The sequence below is a fragment of the Sinocyclocheilus anshuiensis genome, unplaced genomic scaffold, assembly GCF_001515605.1.
Source record: "Sinocyclocheilus anshuiensis isolate Anshui unplaced genomic scaffold, SAMN03320099.WGS_v1.1 scaffold305, whole genome shotgun sequence".
In the NCBI taxonomy this organism is placed as follows: Eukaryota; Metazoa; Chordata; class Actinopteri; order Cypriniformes; family Cyprinidae; genus Sinocyclocheilus; species Sinocyclocheilus anshuiensis.
In genome coordinates, this window is record NW_015540850.1 from 894,677 (window position 1) to 902,342 (window position 7,666).

The 7,666-nt window shown below is 38.6% G+C and overlaps 1 pseudogene; it reads right to left on the reverse strand.

The window, feature by feature from the left end:
- The window catches only part of LOC107687728 (transmembrane 6 superfamily member 2-like), a 15,654-nt pseudogene extending 10,945 nt beyond the window's left edge, over window positions 1–4,709 (reverse strand).
- Window positions 4,710–7,666: the final 2,957 nt, after the last annotated feature.

Consider the following 7,666-nt stretch of genomic DNA (forward strand, 5'->3'; position numbering starts at 1 on the left):
ATACTCAGAATTTGTGCTCTGCATTTAACCCATCCAAGTGCACACACACAGCAGTGAACACACACACCGTAAACACACACCAACAAAGTTGGGGGTTTGGTGCCTTGCTCAAGGGTCTCACCTCCATCGTGGTATTGAAGGTGGAAGAGAATGCTGGTATTCACTCCAAAATCAAAATGGCTTTATAATTAAGACTGTTTAGGTTTTTGGGGGATTATTGTAAGGTGGTTGTGTCCACACACTGCTAAGACACATTTATACGCAAATTAAGATATTTTGCATCCAATGATGCATTTGCTTATTATTGAGACACTCAACATATTGGCGACGAGGATGACTTTGAGTCTAAGCCAACCCACCCCGTTCCTGCAAACACCGGGTGAACCACCGATTCCGTTCAAAGCTTGGATCAAAACTTTTGACAATTTTGTGCTGGCCCTAGACGAGGAGCTACCTGATGCTAGGAAGCGTGCTCTTCTGATACACTGCCTCGGAGCCGAGGGTCAAAGATTGTTCTACACCCTGAACGTGAGTGATCAGGGAGACGATACGTACACGTCTGCTTTGAGTGCAATAAAGGATTTTTTTTTATCCCTAAAGTTAATGTAGTTGCTGAACGTTACCGCTTCCGCCAACGGAGCCAACGCGCGGGCGAGTCCACAGACCAGTATGTTGCTGCACTACGTGAACTGGCTGCCACCTGTGAATTCGGCACGATGGAGGACGAGATGATACGTGATCAGCTGTTCGAAAAGACTAATTCATCTCGCATCAGAAAACGGCTGCTGCTGGAAGTGGCACTCGACCTTAAAAAAGCCGTGACTGTCACCCAGCACATTGAAACTGCTACAGCGGAGGCTAAAGCGATGATCGCGTCATTCGACAACTCGGTACAAGCAGTTCAACAACATAACAGGTTCCGACGGAGCAAAAGTAAAGTCAACGCCTCGCATGGACCTCCAAAATTTACCCGTGCACGTACTTGCTACCGTTGTGGATCTGAGCAGCACGCAGCTAATTTTCCCGTATGCCCTGCTAAGGATGCGGTGTGCAGGAACTGTAACAAAACAGGACATTTTGCAAAGACGGGATAGGAGGTGTTCTTACCCAGATACACGCAGACAATACGGAGAGAAGAGTGGCTTTTGCCTCACGCACTCTTACCGCAGCAGAACGGAAGTACTCCACAGTAGAAAAAGAGGCACTAGCATGTGTTTGGGCCACAGAGCGCTGGAGGACCTACTTGTGGGGACGACACTTCACACTGCGGACAGATCACAGCCCGCTGACCACCCTTCTGTCATCTAAGGGTCAAGGCAGAGCAGGTATGCGCATAGCAAGATGGTCAGCTAGGCTGATGGCATTTACCTATGATATTCAGTATAAGCCGGGGCATGAGAATGTGACTGCAGACTGTCTATCTCGCTTACCACTCCCTAGTACTGAACCTAGTCTGGAACATGATTTGGAAGTCGTAGCTCTCACTTCTACACTCACTGCAATAACCAGCTCTGAGTTCAAAGCGGCATGTGATTCTTGTCCTATCCAAGCTGAGCTACGCAGACTGCTCACCTCAAAATGGCCACAGTGTGCAAAGGCACTGGATCATGCGTTAAAGCCGTATTTTCAAGTGCGGCATGAACTTTCACTCCAGGATGGTTGCGTGGTGCGTGGAACCACACGCCTTCTGGTTCCAGAATGTCTCCAGCCCAAGTTCATCGCACTCGCACATGATACACATCAGGGCATTGTGAGGACAAAAAGGAGGCTGAGAGAACTCTACTGGTGGCCTGGCATGGACAAACAAGTAGAAACAGCTGTCAAAGCGTGTGTCACTTGTCAGTTACATGATAAATCGGCTGTCACACATTCCACACCACTCCAACCTGTACCTTACCCTACTGACGCCTGGGAGAAAGTGGCCATAGACATCATGGGTCCTTTTGATGCAGCACCTGATGATTGTCGTTTTGTGGTCACTCTGGTGGACTATTACAGTAAGTGGCCTGAGATAGCATTTGTCTCACATCCTACCACCCAGGCCGTGATGCAGTTCTTGTCTACAGTGTTTAGCAGGGAAGGGAACCCGAAAGAGCTGATTTCTTATAATGGAGTACAGTTCACTTCACACGACTTCAAACTGTTCTTGCAAAACAGAGGAATCATACACAGGACATCATCTGTGTATTACCCAAGAGCAAACGGGGAAGTCGAACGTTTCAATCGCAGCTTAAAGGATAGTTTACAAACTGCTTCACTGGAAGGAAGAGGGTGGAAGGAGTTCACCAAAGACTTTCTGCAGGTATACCGTGCAACGCCACATGCCACAATACAGTGCACACCAACTGAACTCTTGCATGGGAGAGCCATGTTAACCAAACTTAACGTCTCAGGTCTTTGCTTGCCACCTGCAGACAAAAGGCTCACACCTCACCAGCTTGCCTCACATGTGAGAGAGAAACAGGAAAAAACTAAACAGTACAGTGACAGAAAACGCAGTGCAAAGCATGTTTCATTTCAGTGTGGATCGTATGTCCGTGTAAAGAAACCCGGAATTGTGCCAAAGACCCAGTCTAAATTTGGAAAACCCCTGAAGGTTGTGGGTAAGAAAGGACTGTACACATATAAGCTGTCAGATGGACGATGCTGGAATGCATCCCACCTGGCACCTGCACTTGCTCCATGCAGAGCAGATGAGTCTAGTGAACTGCCATTGTTTGACTCTGGGGATACTAATCCTGTAGGGAGTGAACAACCTGCAGTAGTTACACGACCTGTTCGGAGCAGGCATGCACCTGCATGGACTCAGGATTATGTAATGTAAAATGTGCATTACTAGTACACAGTGTGCATTTATGCAGTATAAGGAAAATATTGTTCTTGCTGTTCTGTGAATATTGTGTTTGAGTACTGTTACGTGATGCTTCTACCAAGTGTTTGGAAATTGCATTACGGTACCAATATTTGTTAAAAAGCTTTGTTTGCAAATCACAATGTTGGGATTGGAAGGTTGCAAAGAGAAAAGTCAATAGTAACTTGTATCTTAACTGTTAACTATTTGCACTGAGACTATGTCCCTATAGTATGTTTGTTCTTAAGAGAGAGGGATATGTGGTGTTCTGAGTAAGCCTCTAGAGGGAGCTCTAGTATGTGAGTTAGGTTTGGTAAAAGGAGGACGAGGGGTGTACACGAGTGGTGGTGAATAAAGAAGGTTACACTGAGTTCGACACGGCGTGCATTTGCTTATTATTGAGACACTCAACAGTTACACTACTTATTACATTTTAAGTAGGGTAACTTGTAATCTGTAACCTATTACATTTCCAAAGTAACCTTCCCAACACTGGTATTCGGCCATTTTCTTTCCTGTCTTCAGTAAGTGAGCAGAGATGAATGGTTTGGCAGAGAGAACTGTAATTATTCCGACACCCAGAGCACCAAATGAGATGGGGGAGCACATGACAACCATCCTGCCTTACTGAGACATGATTACTGTTGTATGAGGAGCTATTCAGACAGAGAACATGTCTTATTGTCAACATGAGAGTCAATACAGCCTCCAACAGAGACAATGGTTGTTTAAAATGAATAAATGTTGGCATAGAAGTACAGTGAAATACCACTTTTCGATGACCTTTATTGTTTTTGATTATTGGACTATTTTTATTGTTTATATATATATATATATATATATATATGTGTGTGTATGTATATGTATATATATATATAGCTTATTTAATTTTTTTTTACAGATTTTTTAAATATGTATAATTTGCATCAATTGTAAGTAACGGACTCACAAGAATGATTCTGCAATCAGGCATCACTAATTGTTGTCGTTTACCTTTGACCTTCAGTTTTCTTGGCTTGTACGCTTTGGAGCTCCTACATCATTTAAATGGGTGTAATGTTGTGAATTTAATACTTTGTTTTTGTCAGGCTGTAGTTTCTACAATATTAATTATAATAAAACCTGTTGTTTTTTTTCTATCAATAAAAGCAGTAGCCTGAATTTAGAACAAATCAATTACGTTTTGTTTTTACATTTTTATGAAATTAATAACAGAAATGCTTTAAATCAATGTCTGAGTGTTATTTTGTGAATAATACCATATGCTTTCACTGCCCTCAAGTGGAAGAGATAAAGAAATAAGAGACATTTGAGTAATAATCTTCAAAGTTCACCATATTTAATGAATGAATTCTACAACTATTCCTTTAATTATCCTTGTATAATCTATGTTCTCCATAGTACAATATCTAAAAAGACTCCAATTTAAACGGCAGGACTCCTATTAAACAAATGCAATTAATGTGACCAAAGAGGTTATTTTTAAAATTATTAACACTTTAGGCAAGTTTTTGTGCTTTTTGATAAGAAATAATTACATTAGCCTTATACGTTACAAGAATACTCACTCTTGAAATGCTGGAACATTCATAGGGTAAAGGACACCAAGAGAAAAACACATCTCCTGTACCATGATGTTCGCTATTCAGTTAGTTATTCAATCCAAGGCTACACAGAAGATACTCTACAAGTTGTTAGAGTAAGATTAACAATATTAGTGTTCAATATATCTTGAAAGTCTTGGGGACTTTTCAAGTCAAATATTATGCAGGCCTCTTGTGTTATAGTTGAAAATTAACATCTACTTACCAAGGACACCCTCTCCAAAAATTGTGCATAACTCAATTTACAATGGCCCTGTGGGGTCCGCGTTATTGTAGGCGAATAATCGAGCCAAACAAAGGCACTTTTGGAAAAGTACGTAATTTGATTTTGTCATACATTTACATAATCGTGTTTACTTTTGGTCTAATTTGTCAAATGCCTGTGTGCCAAAAAAGGAAAGCTCTGCCAAAGCCACGACAGGCAAAAAGGCTTTGTGTGGTTATGTGTTGTTCTGTAAGCTCAAGAATGTACTTGTGAAGTGGACTAAGGGGATTTCTAACATTATTTGATAGATTATGATACAATGTAAAAAAACAAAAGGCCTGTAAAAAATGATCAAATGACTGGCAGCTACGGCTGCCAAACAAAAACCGTGAAATTAAAGTAAAATACCGCAATTGAAACAAAGAGAAATCTGTAAAATATTTTTTTTCTGTAAAACCTTTAATGAAAATGTCTGTAAAATTATTGTTTTTGCTCTTTATTTCAATTAAGATATTTCACTGTAATTTTATGTTTTTTGTTTAGCAGCCGTAGCTGGCAGTCATTTTACCTTTTTTTTACGATTTTTTTTACAGTGTGCAAGATAAATCCTATTTAAATCAATGTGAAAAACATAATATAGAAGTAATCTAAGTAGTCTGATTATATTACCTAAAATGTGTAATGTAATGGATTACGTAACTACAAGTTTTGTCATGAATTTTGGAATCAGTAATGGATTACAATTTGAAAGTAATCTACCCAGCTCTGTCTGTAGGCTGTAGTGTAATCTACTAGACTGCACTTTATATTGAATTATAAATAAAAACTAAACTGAAGTACTTGGTACATTTTTTATAAAATTGTGGAGATGGTCTGCTACAGCAATGCAGATGACCTATAGCCTATGTCCACCAGGGTGCGCTTTCACGAACCGAACATTCACAGTAGGCATTTACTTCAAACATGCACACGTTTAACATGCTAACTGCTATGCTAGCTCAAAACACTCACCAATTTGAATACTTGTTGTAAATCCAACTTTGAATGATTTTAGTTTTGAGTGAATTGTTGAACTGTCTCAAGACAAAGGTGTTTTCATAAATGTCAGGATGAGGCAAGTTGTCGCATAGCCTACGTTGTTGTGATTTTAAGTTTAACCATGATTTTACTACAAATGAAACCAAAAAAACATGGTTACTATACTTAAACCATGGCAACCACAAATTAACCATGGTCTCGCTACACTAACCATAGTTTAACCATGGTATTTGTAGTAAAACTGGTAATACAAATAGTAATCAATACGCCAAAAAAAAACATGGTTACTACACTTTTACTACAATAAAACCATGGTTAATTTTCGTAAGCTAGTTTCTGTTGGTTTGTACATGTCAGCTTTTACATTGTTGCTGTTTAATTTATTGTTTTGTGTTTCGTTATACAATTTAAATACATTTAATTATACATATATAACATATTTTAGTGCTGGTAATGTATGTTATTGGAGATTTTTATTTTTATTTATTTTTATTTATTTTTTATTAAACCAAACCTGAGCAATATTCAGTGCAGTTTTTCATGAAGGAACAATATATTTTTTCAGCTTTATTAGGCTCCTTTTTTATTATTGTTCATTAATGTACAGTACGATACATATAGTCTTATCTGACAGTTGCATTTATCGGGATGTAGGCTATACAATGACGAAAATCAAGTACAATATCATCTAAGTTCCGCTTCCCATATCTGTTTATTCTTCCGTTACAGTAGCCTACATTTATTCCGCATTACGCACAACATAGTTTTCTTTTTGCATAAGAAAAGGAAGTCTGTTTGTATCACTTTATGAGTTGGCTAACTGGGAAAAAAAACGATTGTGAGGTATGAAAGTGATCATGTGACATACTTTTCTAATCTATCGTAAGTAGAATGAATTAATGTAATCAAAGGTCATTAATCCAGCAGCTTTACATGTAGCCATCCTATTTAAAACTCTGTCACACTGTAAACTGTTTAGTTATTAAGTATAGAAGTTACGTTTTATTTACACCTCAGCTCTTTGCGTCTTTGACGGTTTGTTGAAACCTGCTTGCAGACAGTCCCACCTACCGGTCGAGACAGGTACTGTGCAACAGCAGGCTACATAAATAGGCATACCATCCAAATAAAAGTGCTTTTGCGTTCCATTGTTTCTTTTATATGCAATAGAATGATGTCTTTTGACTATTGGGCCTAGTTTGACTGCTTTTGCCGTGTTTTTAAACGGCTTGTCAAGACGTAGACCTTGCGTTTTTCAATACCCCTGCCTGTCGTTTCTCGTGTAAACGGTCCCGTTGCTCATTCAACTCAGTTCGTTCGGTGTAAACTCTAATCTACTAGACTAGAGGATCTGCGATGCTTGAGAATATTTGCAAGTTATTAGAGTACTTGATATTTTTATTTCCAGTTCCACTGCGTTGTAGGCAAACATAGCCTAAACTACGAAAATTAACCACGAATTAAAATCCATAAACTACGAAAATAATTATTTTTTTACTACAAATTAAACCAAAAAAACCATGGTTACTGTAGTTAAACCATGGTAACCACAAATTAATGATTTTGCTACACTAACCATACACTGCAAAAAGAGATGTGTTAAAAATGACACGTTGTGCAGAATTTTAACACGTGGCGAGTGTGCTCAGGAACAACACATGTTGTGTCAAATTTAATACAATTTGTGTGTTAAGATGGATCACACATCTACTGTGTAACGTAATTTAACACACAACGTGTCATTTAAACACATTATGTGTAACTGAAAATGATCAGAAACTGCTAATTAATGTGTTAATACGACAAAAATAATAAGCATTGCCATCAATTTGTAATTCTACAAAATTGAAATAAAACAGTCAGATGTAAAAATGTTAGCAATTTAATTTGTCAAAAATGTTGTCAGGGTAGAGAACAATGCATGCACAGAGGCACAACAAAATGTTCTAAATCTCAATTTCATAAATT